General features: G+C 33.8%; 1 long non-coding RNA gene across 1 annotated transcript; it reads right to left on the reverse strand.

Moving 5' to 3' along the window:
• Window positions 1-9,178: 9,178 nt before the first annotated feature.
• On the reverse strand, window positions 9,179-17,918 carry LOC121426161. The gene is made up of 5 exons (XR_005971568.1): window positions 17,821-17,918; window positions 12,690-13,051; window positions 11,603-11,763; window positions 11,135-11,211; window positions 9,179-9,808 (listed from the first exon to the last, which is right to left on the reverse strand). It is a non-coding gene; the product is annotated as an uncharacterized LOC121426161 (long non-coding RNA).
• Window positions 17,919-20,097: the final 2,179 nt, after the last annotated feature.

Consider the following 20,097-nt stretch of genomic DNA (forward strand, 5'->3'; position numbering starts at 1 on the left):
ATTTCATCTAAATCGGATGTAAAATAAGAAAGTTATGACATTTTAAAGTTTCGCTTAATTTCACAAAACTGTTATAAATAATATTATGCACATTCTGGTTAATATGCAAACGAGGAGAGTAATGACGTCATCCACTCACTATTTCTTTTGTATTTTATTATATGAAATATTATAAATCTGTAAAGAATGAAATAAAAAAAAATGTGTAATTCAAACAATAAAAACAAAAGAAATAGTGAGTGATGGACATCATCGACCGACTCATCATGTCACTGAGTTGTGCATATCACTTTTTTGTGAAAAATAAGCGAAACTTCAAAATGCCATAACTTTCTTATTTTACATCCGATTTTGATGAAATTTTCAGCGTTATGCTAGTTTGATTTTTCTCTATTTATTCAAGGAAACATTTTGCTGGGATGGACTAGACCTTTAATGTAAATGACTAACGAGGGGATCCACGATGAATTCTGAGTGTAAATCCCTTTATTATATAGGGGCTGTATAATGACGATTGATTGATTGATTAATTGATTTATTGATTGATTGATTAATTGATTTTGTAAGGTATTATAACAGGTACAAGCACAACCTAAAATATGAAAATACCTTGAAAGGATAGCCCATCAAAGCCAACTATCAATATATTATTTTGAATAAATCACAGGTTTGGTGATAAAAATCGTGTAAATATTGTATCAAATTAATATCGCTGAGCACTGAAAACCTCGTATACTGTACTATGTAAGTCTTATTTGCACTGTCAACATGGTCAATGAGTATAAGAACGAGTGAAGTACAATATATATATTTCATTTTTTTTAGTTTGTATTTTGTTTAGACTTCGTAGTTAGTAGATAATATATTCATCAGCTTCAATGTTTCGATTATGATATTAGAATTTACTTAAAATTTATTGTTCTGAAATATATTACTTTTTATGAAAAAAATAATTTATGAAACATATTGAGTCTTTTCTGAAATCTTTTATTTTAACTGCTATCCTATGCGATATTTTTTTACGAAACGTGAATTATGCATAGAGAAAACTATTCTAACGGCTTTTTTTTTCTTAATGATCGAGAGGAGAACTTATTGAATTTTAGTTGTTAACCTATACTGTTGAATTAGCCTTCTTAGTTTTGTTTGCTTTGTTTAAGTTTTTGTATTCTGTTATTATAAATAAATCAAGGACCTTCATCATGTTCATGCAAAGCAGCGCAATAAGACTACTGACGAAGTCACGATGACATGAAAAAGACGTATATAGTGAATCGATGAGTAAATAAATAAATGATGAAATAAACCGATTATGGGGGGGGGCAAGCAAAATGCAATGAGAATATTAGACAATACAAAAATGTAAAATATGAATATGCAACTATATGCTGCATTTATATACAATTTCATTAATCAAAACGATTTGTCCTTTTTTAATGGTCGAATAAGTTTATCCAACATGAATGTGTATAGTCTTCCAATCATGTAAACGGTGTTGAACGTGTGGGGGGTTTGTATCGAAAGAAATAATTATAACTCTGTAAAGCAGGTACGGGAAGATCGTATATAGTTAAGAATAAGTGGAAGTTTCTTATTAAAAAATAAATGAATTGGATGTACAAGTGATTTTATTGTTTTCTTAGTTTGTGTGTGTTTGTGCAGTGGCGATGTGGGCCAAAACAGACTTGATGGGGGCATAATGTGGGGGAAAATAGCCTTTTTAAAATGAAAATCCAATTTGACATAGGGTGTGACATATTGAACAATTAATATCACATCATTCACCCATGGCCAGCCGGGTTCGGAGATGTGAGAGTGGGGAGAATAGAGAGAAGGAAAGACATATATATATGTGAGAGAGAGAGAGAGAGAGAGAGAAAAAGAAAGAAATGCCGATAGGAAAGAGCGTGATAAAAAGAGAGAGGAAGGGAGAAAAGAGAGGTAATTGGCGGATTTTGTTGACGGCCATCAGAACACGGAAAGTGTTTTCCTCACGGTGAAATTTGTTTTGTTTATATATTATAAACAAAACAAATTTCACCGTGAGGAAAATGATAAAATATGCTTAGACCAAAGAGATATTGACAATGAAAAGAAATCTTTGGCTTTCGAATAAGGACAATAGGAAGAATCAATCCGGAAAGAATGACGTACCCTTCATCATCAAAAATAACTTTTAGAATTCTTTGTTTTGCTGCAGTGGGGAGTGAGTTGCAGCAGTGCGTTGCGAGTACTGTATATAAAAGTAAACTGCGAGTTTTCTTTGTGTAGGATAACAAGAGATGGCGCTGTTCACAATCGATAGCGGTTTTTACATTCGATTGCGATTTTCGATACTTTGACCGAGGACCTATTTGGTTCTGAACAATATTATAGGCACCTAAGACCGCCACTTTCGGTGGTCGCATTCATATAAGGGCATTTTTTTTAATGAAAAATAGGAGACTTTGGGGAAAAAAGCTACACTGCAGTCTGGCGCAGATTAAGAGGAGGGTCAACCGAACAACGGTGTACCAGGCTTTTGTGAGCCAAAATAAGGATTCCTTTTTGAAGGATTTAGGAAATGAGCAAGGGAAGTATTATTCTCGTTGCCGATTATCTTTGAGGGGGTAAGAATAAAGGGTAATTTCGGTATTTTTTTCTTAAGTTATTTTGGTGAATGTGGTCAAATTGTTATCTTTTAGGAATGAGATCCCCTTTTCTCAGTCTTACTGACTGTGACGATTTCCTTTAGTCTCATTAAAAAGAATATTTTTTTAAATAATGGGTGTAATGGGAGAGAAATTCAATAAACAATGAAAGGTGAGAATTCTTCACTGGGCCCCTTTACCGTCACTGCAAATTTGGGTGAAGATTAATTTGCATGTAAAAAATGCATATAAAAATTGTAATCACACCACAAAGAAGTTCACCCTGGTGATAAATTGAGTTCAGTGATGTAAAAGCAGACAAAGTGGAGAAAAATATTGGCACTCGTAAATCCATCAAGAAATACAGAGAGCTATGTATTTTTTTTTAAAGAAGGTAATATCCAGACTTGTATCACAGTTTATTACAAGAAAACCAACTCGCTGTGGAACACAAGTGATATAAAAATACATTGAAAAAAAACTAATACATTCAATTTCTCATCAGTTGTTTGTACTGTATATATATATCATATATATATATATATATATATATATATATATATATATATATATATATATATATATATATATAATTGTGATGATCAAGGACCTAAACATTGCGTGGGTGCTTCAGTGAGTAATATATTGGCGAAGAAGCTCAAAAAGCATTGAAGCGGGAGACGTAGCCTGGATTTCTTCAACTTTTATTAATACAAGCTTTCGGCCATTTAGTTCGGCCTTCTTCAGGTATCTGAATATATATATATATATATATATATATATATATATATATACATATATATATATATAATATAACCCTATCATATTGCAGTATGAATATAATAATTTAAAATAATACCTGGAGACATTGCATAATAACATTTTATTGCAATAAAACTGATGATTCCGATAAAAATAAACTCACCGCCCACACTTCTCGATTCCTATACTATATAGCTGTCCTCTAGGCCTACAAGCATCTATATCATTTATTGCAAACAATAATGTTTTGGGCTGTATACTTATCATGGACCAGATCTGACGGTATTATCGGAAATAACACAACAATCATTAAAAAATACATCAATATAAACAACTTAATAGCTTAACTTGTTTTCATGTTATGCTAACTAATCAATATCAGATAATGCACTGTAAAATTATAACAATTGCAAAGTCGTAAGTTCAGAGGTATTATAATCCCATGGGTATCAATAATTATTGAGCATTAGTAGAACACATAATTAACTAGTCCATATCAAGCATAGAGGGATACTTGAATGCATGAAGGAATTTTTGAACAAAAGCTATTATTATCTATAAAGCCAGTTCTGTAAGACCAATAACGGTATAAACATTTAAAGATTTGTGACGTCAATATGAGAGTAGGCTCCCCCGTAAATGTCATATAAATTTCAGAGCATGTTGTTATTGTTGTTGTCAGGTTGTTTATTTGGGTATTAACATTCAGGTATGAATATTGATGCTTATTTAATTGATAATTCTTATGTTGTGGTTATGGTATGACGGTCAGTGCTGCTTAAATAGAATTCATAGGAAATGATCATCCCACACACACACACACGCACACAAATCCCCTGAAAAGTGAAAAGGGTCCTAATTAACACAAACAGCATTTAATTACTCTGCCAATTTGTTATGTTGTGAGAACCTTCATACAACACTGCAGATACGTATACCGAGCAATAAAAAAATCCTTTGGATGACTTTGTAGGCCTACGTAATATTTTTCTCCAGCAACCCTATCCATGCTATCTCTCTCCCACTGACATTTTTTTTTGTTTTGAAGTAGTATTTATTAAAACATTCAGTTCAAAATCATACATACAATAGTAAATTAACAAAACATTGTTCACAAAGTCAAATAAATAATTATTCATAATACAAAAAAGAATTGTACAAAAAAAATACAGAATATAACATTCGCGTCATCAGGAACAAAATAGTTATAACAAAATAATTCATAGTGACGCAATTGAACTGAATGAGTAAAACAAAGTAAAGCCCTCCTATCCCAACTGCCCCTCCCCCCACATCCCATCCAAGCCCAGGAAGCGCGACCTGCTTCCCTCCCCTCAACCCTACCCTCCATTTCAGTCTAACTGTATGGTTGAACTTTCTTAGCCTCAGCATCCCTAGAAAATAAACTTGTCCCATTTTCTGAAATGATTTGTTAATAGACCTCTCTGTTCAGCTAGTTTTCTTTCTTCAAGTCTATCTTCTTGTATTTTTTCCTTGATATGGTTAAGGGTCGGTGGATCTTTTGTGTTTCTACTATTTTTTAAAATCATATACTTTATGAGGATTATTATGTGATTTAATAATTGAGCCTCTCCTTTAGTTGACCCTTCCACGCCTACGTGTACACCTTTTTTATCTATATTTGTAATGATAGGGAGTTGAAGCATGTTCCCACATTCTATCCATATAGTTTTTATTTTATCACATGAAAAGAATATATGATCATATGTTTCTTCTTCTTTACTGCAGAATGAACATAAATCATCTGTTGTCATTTTAAATAAATATAAATATTTTTTTGTGTATAGTATATTGTGTAATATTTTAAATTGAAATTCTCTGAGTCTGCTGTTCAGAGTCGATTTTCGTGGTCTTAGAAAAATATCAGATATATCCTTGTTTGTTAAATTATATTTTTCCTCAAGTTTTTTAAATGCTTGGGGTATATCCGATTTCATACTTACAAGAATATCATATATTCTTTTTGATGTGATGTCTTGCAAGTCAAAAGTCCTGCCTTTTAATTGAAAATCCAAAATTAACTCACTATCTATAGAACTTTGACCCCTTTTTTCAGCGAGTCCTTCCAAAAGTATGGAATGTTATTAAAAATTTCGAGTATCTTTTCTATTTCAAAACGATCCAAACCCATTTTTTGAAAGGTCGAAATAGACTTAATCTTCCCATCTTTATCTACAATATGATGGAGTTTATAAATTTTCTTTAAAAACAGCTTTTCATTATAATATGTTTGTCCTTTCAAACGGATGAACCTATTATTGAAAATGATCTCATTTCTTTTATTCTTCTCTTCTTTAAGTAAAAACAATTTCTTATTGAACCATACATCTAACATTTCTGTATAAAATTCTGGCAGTTCAAATCCTATCAAATTCATTGTGAGGTTACTAAAAAAAATTAGCAATCCTCCCATATCGTGTGCTAAGTATCTGAAATATTGTTTCCATTTCATTTTTGGCTCTCCCATTATAAGTCTTTTAATCCACATAATTCTTTGTGTCTTAATGAATAACTGAAAATTTGTCATTTTTAGACCAGCATGACCATAATCTAAATAAACAATGTCTCTTTGAATTTTATCTTTACCACCCCATAAAAATCCAAAGATCAGTGTATTAAGATCCTCTATTACCCATGTCGGGACAATGGTAAGAGAAGAAATGTATATCAATTTAGATAGTACAAATGTTTTAATTAACTGAATTTTGCCCATTAATGTCAAATCCCTTTGCTTCCACCACATCAAAATTTTCTTTATTCTACTAAGTATTTCTTTGTAATTTATTCTTACTTGACTTTCTCTATCTAATGAAAAATATATACCTAAGATCCTAACCATCTGCTCCACTTTACCAAAAGGTAAAATTTGATCTATTTGTTCATGGTGTCCCAGTAACATAATAAAGGTTTTATCTTTATTCATCCTCAAACCTGACGTTTCGGCAAAACATTCGAACAGCATATCTAACTTTTCAATGGACCGAGTATCTTTTACAAAAATTGTCATATCATCTGCGTATAAAATTTGCTTAACTTCTGTATTTCCAAACTTGATTCCGTGAATTTCTGGATCAAGTCTTATTCTGTTAGCCAAAATTTCAATACATAAAATAAAGAGATAGGGGGATAACGGATCTCCTTGTCTTACCCCTCTCCCTATATCAAAGTAACCTGTTGAAATACTGCCATTGAAAACACAACTTTCAGCTTTTTTATACAAAGTACTTGTCCATTTACAAAATGAGGGTCCAAAACCAAACGTTTGCAAGACTTTAAACAAAAAACAATGTGAAACCGAATCAAATGCCTTTTCAAAATCAATGGCCAATAGATATGCCGATATATCATTTTTTACTGAATGAAAAATCATGTCATCTATAAGTCTTATAGCTTCCCCAATATTCCTTCCTTTTAAATATCCTACTTGGTCGACATTGATTATTTCATGCAACACCTCCTTTATTCTTATTGATAGTACCTTCGCCAAAATTTTGTAGTCTACATTTAACAGTGAGATGGGCCGATAATTTTTAATATGTAATGGATCCTTTCCTTCTTTATGAATTAAGGTAATAGTTGCTTGTCTTTGTGATGGCGAAAGTTCTCCTCTCATAAAAGCATTATTTAAAGCATCAACTAAAACATCCCCAATTAGCGGCCAAAACACTAAATAAAATTCTACGCTAAGCCCGTCATTACCCGGTGATTTATTTAACTTCATCCCTTTTAAAGCACACCCACAAAAAAAAGTGAGTCACCTTGACTCACTTTGGCGAGTCACCAGTTTGTCCGTATAGCGAAACACTTTTACGAATATGTGAGTCACCATGACTCATTAAAGATGAGTCTGATCATAGAAGACTCATTTTTAATGCATCATAGTGACTCATCTTTGCCTTGCAGACTCATTTGTAATGAGTCATGGTGACTCACATAATCTAAAGACTCACTTCAAATGAGTCACCTGACTCATTTAAAGTGAGTCATTAAGACGCAGACTCATTTTTAATGAGTCGTGGTGACTCATATAATCGCAAGACTCACTTTAAATGAGTCACATTGACTCGTTTGAAGTGAGTCAGTAAGACTCAGACTCGTTTGGAATGAGTCACGGTGACTCATGTGATCCTTCTAGTGTGTCGTTATACGGACAAACCAGTGACTCATCAATGATGAGTCAGGGTGACTCACTTTTTGCCTAGGTGAGTCACATGACTCAGATGGTTTTACTTAAATGAGTCATTACTTCTGTTCGTAGATCAAGCCTCTTGACTCACTTCATGTATGAAGAAGTGAGTCAAGGCGACTTAACTGAAAATGAGTCAAATACATATGTGATAATTACACCAAAAGAAAAGGGTGTAAAATGATGCCAAATAAAATAAATGGTCTGTTGTCATCATAGGGGCTTTTCCAAAAATGATTAATAACATTTTCCAAGTAAACATGATCATCAGCAAAATTGAATGGATCAGGAAGTCTCATTGCATGCTTTAGATGTGCCGATTATGATGGACCTACAACCAACAGATCAATAGCCTAATGCTAACTTAACAGACACATCACAATCAGTTAAAGCAAACGAACTAGAATGTATAAATGCATTGTACATGCCATCTGATTTATTTCCTCTCAACAATAAATCTCCAGAGTCACCATCAATATTACCAAAACAAAAGTGACCATTATGCATCCGTGATGTAACCACAACAGACAGAAATGTGTTTCATGGGATAAATGTTTAAGAGTTTACTTGAAAAATAATTATGGTTGCTGTGCATTTCTTTCTATAATAAAATCTATTCTCAAGCATAGAATCCAGTCACCAAACATGTAAATAAGTGCACTGCTACCTCTCATCAAATAAAAAATAAAACTATCAAGAGAGAGAGTCATAGATTTTATAACTGATTGGCAACATGGTTTAACCGACTAAACAAAGATAAAGCTGTCACAAAACGTCAATTTTTCAAACTTAAGCATACGTACAAACACAATTTAAATTTAAGAATCCCCATGCATGACACGGGAATTCCCCAAATGTCAATTTTTGCTGTAGGAAAACCCACAAAAATATTTTACTACTAATAGTACAAGACAATTTCAAAATGTGCAATTTGGATTTTCAATTAATTTTTAAAGCACTTCGCAGAATCCCCCATTCTTAATACCATTTCTCTCACTGTGAAGCCCTGGTATTTTCCGCAAAATCTGCCTCCTATAGCAGCTGTATCTTCAAGCAGATACTGACCTTTTCTATTTAAATATATTTGTGCAATTTTTTTTTTAAAGGCAATGATAATTGTGGTGATTGGGCTATTAAGCAATACCTTTGACATGCTTGGAAATGTGCAGATTGGCTTAAAACTAATGGCAGTGCTTTGTCAAATTTATAAAATTAGTTTCAAATCAGTTGCATGTGCTTACCATCTCAATAAATGTAAACATTGAGAATTGTTTCCATCATGTACTGATGTTGGAAGCCATAATCTTGAAAAGTGCCTTTGTATAATTCTTGGAATTAAATACTAAGTTGCTTGAAACTTACAAACTAACTAAAATTCCATAGAGAACCTTTAAAATGTTGTAATTCTTCAAATTTGTGGTGTTAAACTTATTTACATGTACAGTAACAAAATGTGTACAAAAATAAAAAAGTAGAATATTAATAGCTTAGTCTTCAATTCCCCCCCCAAAAAAAAAATTGTTGACCATCTGATCTGTAAAAATTTTGGGTCCAAATATCTTTTCTTTTTTGTGTGTGCAAAATCCTATTTTATCTGTGACAAAAATTTCATTAAGCATTTATACGTAATTCTTGGGATATGAAAAGATTTCCAATTCAAGGGCCACTGAAATTGTACTGAAGCAAAGCGAAATAATGCACATACTTGATGTCTAAATTCACGGTCAACCTGTCGTATCTATTTCAATCTATTTTGCACATAAAAGACAGATACAACACCTAAGGTGATTGCACGTAGAGAAAGTGTGATCAGCTGTGTTGCAGTAGCATCACCCAAGTAATTAATTTCTATTAAACTGAAGAACTACTGGCATCAGCATTTCGGACAGCATTTAAGTCATACAGGCTTCTTACGACCTTGGATGAGGGTTGAGATGTGGAATCTATGTTCATCAGAATCTTCTGAATGAATGTGAGGGTGTTACCCATCTTGGGGGTGTATGATCAGTTGAATACATAATGGGCCGACATAAGCAGAGAGACTGCTGACATGAGGTAGGTGGTTTTCTCGCAGATGACTTCATTCTCTGCTGTAATATAGGATGATTGCAGAATTTCCGTGAATTTTTCATGATCACTGCTCAGAGTCAGACCTGCACTGTCGGGCTTACTTTTGTAGATGATTTTGGCGATTGGTCCGTTTTTTATCCTAAAAAAGGGAAACATAAGTGAGAAATGCTGATTAGTTTATTTCTGGTAATGTACACAAGGCAAATTGGTTGATCCTAGTGAAAATGATAATTTCAAGGTTATGCTAATACATATACTGCTAACTGTACTGTAGTCCAAGATGTACTAGTATGATATTAAATGAAACACCATAGTATTTACTTTGATACTTTACAAATTGTAGCCTAAAGAACCGCAAGACTTACAAAATTGTAACTGTAATAAAGAATTTCTTAGCCATGGTTGAGTAAGTGTTCACTATGAATTATCATCCAAGCTCTATCAAATTACATGGATGGAAATGAATAATAAATTGGACTCAGAGTTGAGAAATGTACTACTTTCTTGGAAACACCAAAACATCAAGTTGAACAGTTTGTATAGCCATCAAATCATTTATATACAAGTGGAACGCCTCTGGCAGTCTCGCCTGCATTACTCAGTTCAATATAGCAGCAGTGCTGACTTTGATGGTCAAAGTTCATTAAAGGACAAGTCCACCCCAACAAAAACACTGACATGGCAACACACCTGGCTCATGACATACTCCATTGAAAGTGCTTTTGTTTTTTGGAAGCCCCCCAGTTATGGCCGCCACAAGTTACAGTGAGGTGAAGTCGAATTCACCTATACTTTTCTTAAGCCACTTCAAAAATTTCTAAGTGCCTTTTAAATCTGAAGTACTATTATTGCAACTTTCAATTAGAATAATATTAGCAATGAATTAATATTTTATTTATTTTTTTTTTTTTTGGGGGGGGGTGAAAATTAAGATATAGGACCTACTCTTCACTTTAAACCCCTATGAATTAAACCCTGGTGTGATATTGGTTTATAGGCTTCAGGAGGATGTTCTCAATTTATGAATCAACTCTGGAGATAATTTGAGATTCAATAAATCAATTATCACGAAAATTATACTGATGTGTAATCTTCTTTACATTGATGCTAAACAAAAGTTAGCAATCAAAATACTTAATCAAATGGGCAAAATCTAATCCCTTATTCTCATAAGTAGAATTCTATGGTAGGCAATGTTCTTTTCTTAATCTTTCGAAGGTTAGGATCTCACTGTGATAGTGAGTAATACATCATTTCAAAACTTATTAGAATTTCCTGTGTTAAAAGAGAGATTAAATCCAATATCTATTTCTTCTGACTTTTTAAGAGTTTTGTGGTGCCAGGTCTCATATGGCCTGTCAGTTGAGCTATCTAAATGGACATGCCTGCGACAGCTTCACTCACTCACTCAAAATTCTGCTGATATTTGTATAAACCTTAAATGAATTTTAAGCATCAAACTTACCTGGCTATGCTGACAAAGCAATGCCTTCTCTCCAAAAATAGTAGGAATCAACAGAAGTGCTCCACATGATTTGATCACTGCAAAGAAAAAAAAAATGAAGACTAAACTCAAGCAATGTAAATCGAACTCCAGAATATCAGTATTTTTGTGGTTGTCCATTCAGAAATATTAAAAATATACAGTATACAATATACATTTTGACCAACTGGCCTGGGTCATCCTTCTTTAACCATTTGAATTGCACATCAGGTATAAATAGAAGAGTACACTTTGGAGCCATGTAATTATTGTCTTTCTCTCTCTTGAAATTAAAATGGGGCATATGGATTTGGGGCTGGTAAAACTCGGCGGGGGGGGGGGGGGGGGGGGGGGGGCAAGTACAGTAACTCTTTAACCATTTTCAAAGTTTTCCTCCCAAGAATAAAATTATTGCAAACCCACTCCTTATCAAACATCTCAATAACATACTTTTCCTGGTGTCTTCATTTTCTGCTGCTGCAGCCAAGATCAGGTTTTTGAGCTCCAAACCTTGCTTGGGAGTCTTGCATATCTCTAGTAATGGATCAGCATATTCAAATGTCCTGCTTCCAACTTCTGCTTAGTTGGGTCCTCTGACAGTCTCTCAAACTCTTTCAACATCAAATGAAAAGAATAAAGAGGGAATTTAAACAGGGCAGTCTTATGTTTCTCTGCGTGAAAAAAAAAGAAAAAGAATAGGTGTGTAAAAAATGGCTCAATCAAGAATAATTTTGAAGACTATGTGCAAATCTCTACACTCTTGATAAAATGACCCAACTGACTCCAGTCTTTCTTTGTCTCCACGAGTTGGAATCACTTTCATTCTATATATACAATAATCAATGTATTGAATTCATATGGAAATTTATTGGTGAACAATTACATACAGTTCTTGAAATGGGCCTATCACTTAACCCATTCACAAAGATAAGTTTTTGCATGAGATGCTCAGTGAAATTGTCCCTTACTTGTCAGCAAGAACAAAAATTCTATTAATTAAGAACGAAGAGTAAATATTTTGCTCTTGTAAATTTTAGTACTTTGCAAATTTTGATCTCCTTTAACTATCATAATTTTAAGCCTGTACACGCTACTTACTGCATTGAGTGTGAAATGGTAGGACCTTTAGATTCTTCTCGATCAACAGACATGATATGATTGAGATCAGATAAAGATTAAAATTTCAAACTTTCTAAATATTATGTTTTCACACAATTTATTGATTATTTCAAAGATGGATACTAATAAACTAGGTTAAAATACAGAATGTGATTGCATGATCCTAGAAATGTGAACATACCCATTTCTATAAAACTTATAGCTCCAATTCTAGTTAACCCTAACTAGGCCGGTTTTTTTTTGGCTGTTCTGTGGCCGGGAGCGGGGAGGGGGGGGGGGGCGGGGTTGATTCAACCCCCCGGCCTGTTTAGGGTTAAGCATGGACTTGCTTATTGCAAGAATAGACCCTTGTTACACGTAAATCTAATGATAGATTCTTGAAGTTTCTTGATCTGTATTAACGCTGATTTGAACTTACCTCATCTTCATGGAAAAGGTAAGGGTACATATCCTTCAAGTAGGATTCAGTCCAGTTGCTGTTGATGATACCCTTGCGCTTATGGGCATAAGTTAGTAGATTGTCTATCATCAAGCTGTCCTGTCTTGTTTTTCTGGATTCATTCTGAAGCATCTTGATGTGAGCATTGATCGTTTCTTCATCCTCACTTTCTGGGGATGCAGGAAGGTACTTTCTTTATGCCATACATGTGTTTGCCTGCAGCTTTGTCTGGTTTGGGTGTAGTCCCCTTTCTTTGCTTCCATTTGTCCTAATGGATTATCACGTTCATGACATTTCCTGCAATTCCTGAATCTGTTGCGTAGTGACTTCTTCCAGTAGCCCTGTAAAAAAATAATAATAAAATTATAAAAAACAAATAAAATGTGCAAAAAAGAAAAAAAATGAATTGGAAATATTCTTAATGTTATTTTGATGGGATAAATGTGACATATGCTTCAGATAGTGACTGCATTTCCAAGTTAATAAAAACAAACACCACATCCATTCAAGATGGGGGCTCACATCTCAACATTATCTAATAAAAATATTCATCTTAATTATTGTTGGGAAAGGGGCACTTATCAAATTAAAAACACCTCAGTAGACCAGGAATAGGTCCTACAGTACAAATCTACATTTTTCTGTGAGAAGGAAATGCATGTAGTCTAGACTCACCCAAGGGTTCATTACATGCCTGCCTGTGGGGAATCTAGGACTATATGGAATGCCAATGCTGTACACAGCACACAATTTAAAAAATCATTAAAATATCACTTTTGTGACCATAATACTAATTTCTGTACAGTTGCAATTCATTTTTCATTAGTAGCTTGGGGTAATTTTCGTATTCACCAGAGCACTTGAAAACTTAAATTTTGGGCATATTTTTGTGTACGCCCTCTATTAGTGGAAAAATAAAGGCAAGACAATTGTAGTTTTTCAATCTCTATTTTTAATTAAGAAAAATTAATTTAAAGAATCAAATTTAATTAAGAGACAAGTTACATGTATGTGATAAATAGCTGTAATGGAACCTAACATTGTCAAAAAATTAAACATTAGTCCCAAAGAAAAGGAGAAAATAGGCCAAACATTGCCAACCTTATTTCACCACACAGGGGGCAGTAACACTAACAGAGAACAAGGTTATATCATAACCTTGTTCATAGAATGAGTGGTCTAGATTTGATCTACCTGACAAAAAAAACATAGGGATCGATATGTGAGAGTCATTTTGAACTCAGATTATATCGATAGGCAAGTGACAAATAATAGTAAGTGCCAGACCTATCATCCAATAAGAGCAAGAATTGAAAAATACAGGAACTTGTTCTTCTCAGTAGAGCATGATCGGTTCATCACGGACGGACATTTGATAGATTTTGAAAGTTTTGAAGGCTTGTAACAAATTAGGAATAAGATGAACAAGGTTCCTTTGTGTTTTATAGTGAAGGGTAGGACAAAGTATGCTGAATGATGAAAAAAGTTTGTTGCCATGGTTACCTACAAACATAGGTATCCACTAAATGTGCCATATCACGGACGGACATGATAGAAATGTGGTTTTTAGAATTTTTGTACATTTTTATTGTTTCTATCTAAACAGCTTTACATGGACCAATAATTGTTAATGCAACTAACACTCGGGTATGTTAGCTTCTATGTTCAGCATATTGAATTCTTAACCAATATCAAACTTTTGAGAGAATTGCAAATATTTTCCATCACGGACGGACATCACGGACGGACACTATCAAAATACAATGGAAGAACTCTGTAAGAAGTTCTTAATACTTTTTTTGGTAAACAAATGCTATTGTATTGATGATTTGTACATATTTAAATAATATTAAACAGTATTAGTGGCACAATCAAGTTGCTACAACTTCAATCAAGTTGCTGCAACTTGATTTAAGATGAAGCAACTTGATTTCTATGCTAGACCCCGGGGGGCCACTTCCATTCACGAGTGGATACCATGCGCGACCATGGGGTCTCGAAAAGCACCCTAATCACGTAATTTCCATATTCTGAAAATGCACCCCTTAACAAGTATTGGCGTGTGAAACCCTACCCTTAACAAGTATTGGAAACAAAACGATACTCTTGGCAAATATTCCCTGAAATTAACCCCTAAACAAATACAGGAATGTTTTATTGTTCCGGGTCCTTCGGTCGTCGGCTTTACAGTAGTTTGGTTTAGTACGATCCCACCTTCTGCACCTCATCATCCCCGCAAATTCGACCCTACACTGTAAACACGTAATTTCCTAGTGAAATACATGTAGATACCCTGTTTTCAATATTTTTGTGTTTTTGACACCCTTATCACGTTACGTACGTAACGTGCCCTATCGTTAAAAAGACATCCTTTTTACGTGTTTTTTGGTCGTGCATGGTATCCACTCGTCAATGTAAGTGGCCCCCCCTGGGTGCTAGACGCACAGTATAATCTAGACATACGATTGCTCTAAACACAGTTCTTGTCAAAATCGAATGTAAAGAATATTGTCTTTTTAAATTGTAGAATACTAGTAGGTTCAAAATCCACAGCTAGTTGATTAATGATCATGTTGATTCAAGTATTTTTTTTCCAAAAAGATGTTTTTTTAAGGTCCAAAAACTAAATTGAAAAGATCAATAGGTTGCTGATCCTTATGCTTGTTTGTTGGATCAACACTTGTCAGGGGCTCTCTTTAAATCCATCTTTTGCACATACAAAGCGGAGACACCCCATAACATAAACAGCCCTCATGTATTTAGGCCCTGACCGAATCCAAAAATGAACTTGATATTCCAATCCAAAGCTTATTAAAACTTCTAAACACTGCAGTGCAAGCTTTATGCATTTTCACAGTTTACCAGATAGCAATTTGCTTAAAATTAGCTCCAAAATGGACTTCGAAAAAAGGTATTCATGTAATTTTCACAAACCTCAAGACTGTGATGTCATGTTCTCTTAGAAGCATTGTGAAGCCATAGGTTTGTACATGGAAAAATTGATTTTTCTGCTTATCAGATTATGCATTGCATTCTACTTCTTCTCCATCACTTTCTGCAAGCTTGAATTGGTAAAATCTACAGCTTTGGACTTGTTCTTGCCATACTTTGTTTCCCGCTTTTTTGGCATATACATGTACATGTAGCTTTTCAACTCTATCTGCATTCCAATAATGTTTAAAAAAAAATTCTGACAACAATATAGCCCCAATAACGGCCAAACAAAGATATCACAAAAAATTGTGAAGAGTTAATTGTAGGTTTATTCCATTTGAGTTCTGAATAATTCTCAGAGCCATTTTTCACTGCAATTAGAAGCTAAAATCAAATTCATAATCTACTCAGCAAAGTTTCTCATTTGCATATATGAATCTTTCCACAAGTATTTCACTCGTCCGTCCATGATGAAATTAATGTCCATCCGTGATCATTTTTGATTGATTTATTATATGCATAAAATGTATGGATTTTAGCTACATGTTCAAATAAAATGATGTACAGTGTCCAGTGAAATACTTCTACACACTTTTATTTCTGTTTATATTCTGATAAAGAATAAAAAGCTGAATCCATAGACATTATCCTAATAAAAATGATCACGGACGGACATTAATTTCATCACGGACGGACGGAAATGTTAACATCTACAAGGAAAGTTTACTTCCCATATTTTTTTCCTGCTAATATGTTTGATGATAGATAAATGTTCAGAGTGCAAGACCATTAAAAAAAAATTGGAGTAACTTTGAAAACAATAAAACTAGAGTGAAATGAATTTGAGTGAATTAACTTTGTCCGTCCGTGATGAAATTAATGTCCGTCCGTGATCATTTTTGATTGAGTTTATGATATGGATAAAATGTATGGATTTCAGCTATGTTCAAATAAAATGATGTACAGTGTTTAGAGAGATACCTCTAAACCTTTTTATTTTTTATTTCTATTCTGATAAAGAATAAAAAAAACTTTTCATCTTTTTTTCCATCACGGACGGAAATTTCAAAATGGAAATGTTAACACCTACCAAAAAAAATTACTTCCCAATATTTTTTTTCTACTATATTATGTCTGATAATAGAGTAATGTTCAGAGTGCAAGAACATCCAAACCAAATTAGAGTAACTTTAAAAACAATAAAACTAGAGTGAATTTAATTTGAGTAGAAATGTCCGTCCGTGATGAGAGGTAGCAGCACCCCCATGAATAAAATGGACTATTCCGGTACTTTCGGAATCATCAATCTTGATGAAACTTTGTTTTTTGAAACCTGAGATATCAAAGATTATTTTAAAAGCAAATTTGATAAAAGTACCTTAAAAAAAAAAATTTCACCTTAATGTGAACCCTTAACCGATCATGCTCAGTACCGGTACCATCATCAATCATATGGAACCACCTGATTTACATTGAATAAACTCGCCATCGACAAACTCATTCAAGAATGCCATCGAAAAGACCTTCTAATCATCCCTTCGCCCTCCCTCAAGCTCACCCGATCTCAGGCTCATCCGATGCGTTCATGCCCATCAGGGCCCTGCATCGTACACATCCAGATCCAGATTATAGGCCTAACTGTTATGTGGTAATCTGTTTCGTAGGGTCAGGTGTCCGGACATTTTATATTTTTGAAGCCTTCTTTTTTGTCTTTTGATTAGCTTACCCTAAAAATATGAATTCAATAGTTGTAATCATCTTCTATTTTGTAATTCTCTATAATATTTCCTACATTTTGTACTAAAAATTGATGAAACTTCGCCTGTAAATTTCTTTGACTTGCTAAAGTCCGGACACACAACCTGTCCGAACACACAACAACACATATCTAGGCCTACACTCAATTAAACAGACGCGCAGCGGAGCTACACTACAGCCCTACAAGCATGACAAGTACAGCCATATAGCACACACACATACACGCATCCGTCTGGTGCACGAAATCCCGCACGTAATCCTCTCAAAGTTCCACAAATCATCACCTAAATTGAGAATCAATTATTCTTGTCCACCAAATTTCCTCTCATTCTCTTCAGCAAATTAATTTCTCAGCGGCCTACAGGTGAAATGAACAAAATTATTCTCAAAACTGCAGGATTAAAACGATTTTACTCACAGTATTCTCTTGATCCAATTCAGCAATGGCGACGTCAAACGGGAATGTTCGCGCGATGGTTGACGTCATAGCGTGCAAGTAGCGCATGCGCGCACGGCTTTATTCTTAATTGACTCATTTTTTTTTTGTAAATGAGTCAATCGCCGATCTTGACTCATTTTTTACAACTATGTGAGTCAGTCGGAGCATTCTGCAAGTGAGTCATTTCGTTATTGACTCACTTGTTAATTACAGATGAGTCAACTAAGACTCATTTAATTTTGTTAGTGAGTCAAGTTTCGCCTGACTCACAAATATTATACATAAATGAGTCACATGACTCACTTTTATCTGTGGGTGCAGCTAAACATTCACCTTCCGTAATTTTCCCTTCACATGATTTCATCGATTCTTCTGATAATTTTGTTACATCGGAGAAAAAGTCATCAAGGATTTTATCATCTCTCTTTGCATATAACATGCTATAAAAATTCCTTATTTCATTTTTTATTTCCTTTTGATCAAAAGTTAATCTATCTCCTATTGATAATTTACGTATATTTGTTTTCTTTTTGTTGGATTCCATTAACTGAGTGAAGTACCTGGTATCCCTTTCCCCGCTTTCATAAAAAGAAGCTCTCGATCTGATTTTAAGACCTTCGCTCACATAATCATAACATGCCTTTAATTCTGTCTTTTTATTCTCTAATAAATCGATTGATTGTTTATTCATATTTGTAGTTAATCTCGTTTGAATACCATCAATTTCTTTTTCTAAATCTTTGATTTTCTCTCTTCGTTTCTTAGCCTTTTCCTTTGAATATTTCCGAGAAAAATTGCCGATTTTCATTTTCAAGAAATCCCAAAAAATTATCTTATCTTTGATTTCTTTTTTAAAAGTTTCTTTCAAATTGATAATTTCGTCTTTCATTTGTCGAGTAAAATCACCGTCTGTACACAGACTATTGTTAAATTTCCAATAAGTGCCTTTAGATGTTTGAATTGACTGAGAGGGTTTATTAAAGAGTTGAAATACAACCGCCGAGTGATCTGGTGCTATAGACGGTATTATATCACATGTTAAAACAAATTCTCTAAAACTTTCTGTAATAAACCAATAATCTAACCTGCTTTGCATAAAGGGGTTAATTTGTCTAAAAGTATACTGTCTCTTAACGCCATTAATTTCCCTCCAAATATCAACTAAATTTAAATCACATACAAAATTATCAAAGTTCTTCTGAAAAGAAGACTGAAACTGTCTTGTATTATTTCCCATGTAGTCTAAGTCAATATTCCGTACTAAATTAAAATCTCCTCCCATAATGAGAGGAACACCTCGATCATGTTTTTCTTTTAAAACTGTATTTAAATTGTGTAAGACTGTGTTTCTCTCCATGTTATGACCTTGAACAGGGAAGTACACATTAACTAAAGCTAACTTTATATCTTGTAATATACATTCCATAATTATAAACCTTCCGTTTTCGTCAGTCTTTGTGTCCAGAATCTGAATACCTAACTTGGAGTTGATTAGTACACTAACCCCCCGACTATGACATGTACCATGACTATAGTATATGTTTCCATTCCACTCAGAACCCCATGCTTCTTCGATTTCCCTTGTACTAAAAGTTTCTTGCAAGAAAACTACGTCTGCTTTCTTATCCTTCAACCAAGTAAAAATTCTTTCTCTTTTCAACTTATCTCTTAAACCTTTCACATTCAAAGAAAGAAAACTGCAATTAACAGATAAACGATCCAAATCCATAAACAAGAAAAAGAATGACAGATATTATATACCTCAAAATATTCCAGAGATGCTGAGACGAAGCTTGTTTCGAAAAGGGCCCTTCGAGTAGGGTTCCGAAAGATTATTTACGACAAGAGAGATCTAAAAAAACGCACCGATGTGGAGACTGATAGCTTGACACGCTCCACCCCCCCCCCCCCTCCCATTCATTTCTTAAAGTCTTCTCTCCCCTAAATAAAAAAAATAAAAAAAACCTCATTAACTAAGGCACCTGTCTGTCTTTGTAGAATTAAAACAAAGCATTAAATAAAGAGAAGAGTTATTTTTACCTATCTTTTGTATCTATTCTCGTTCATCTATTTACATATTTACAATTGTACTATCTAGCTTTATTCAAATGCCGAAACTACGCTCATAAAACAAAACAAATTCAAAACTATCAGTCAAGAAAATTCATTGAGAAAACATCACAAGGCATGTCCGCCGACCTCTTTTATAACCTGACTTCAGTTAAGAAACAATGCCCTTCGAATAAACAAACCTTT

The sequence above is a fragment of the Lytechinus variegatus genome, chromosome 1 (assembly GCF_018143015.1).
Source record: "Lytechinus variegatus isolate NC3 chromosome 1, Lvar_3.0, whole genome shotgun sequence".
Lineage (NCBI taxonomy): Eukaryota > Metazoa > Echinodermata > Echinoidea > Temnopleuroida > Toxopneustidae > Lytechinus > Lytechinus variegatus.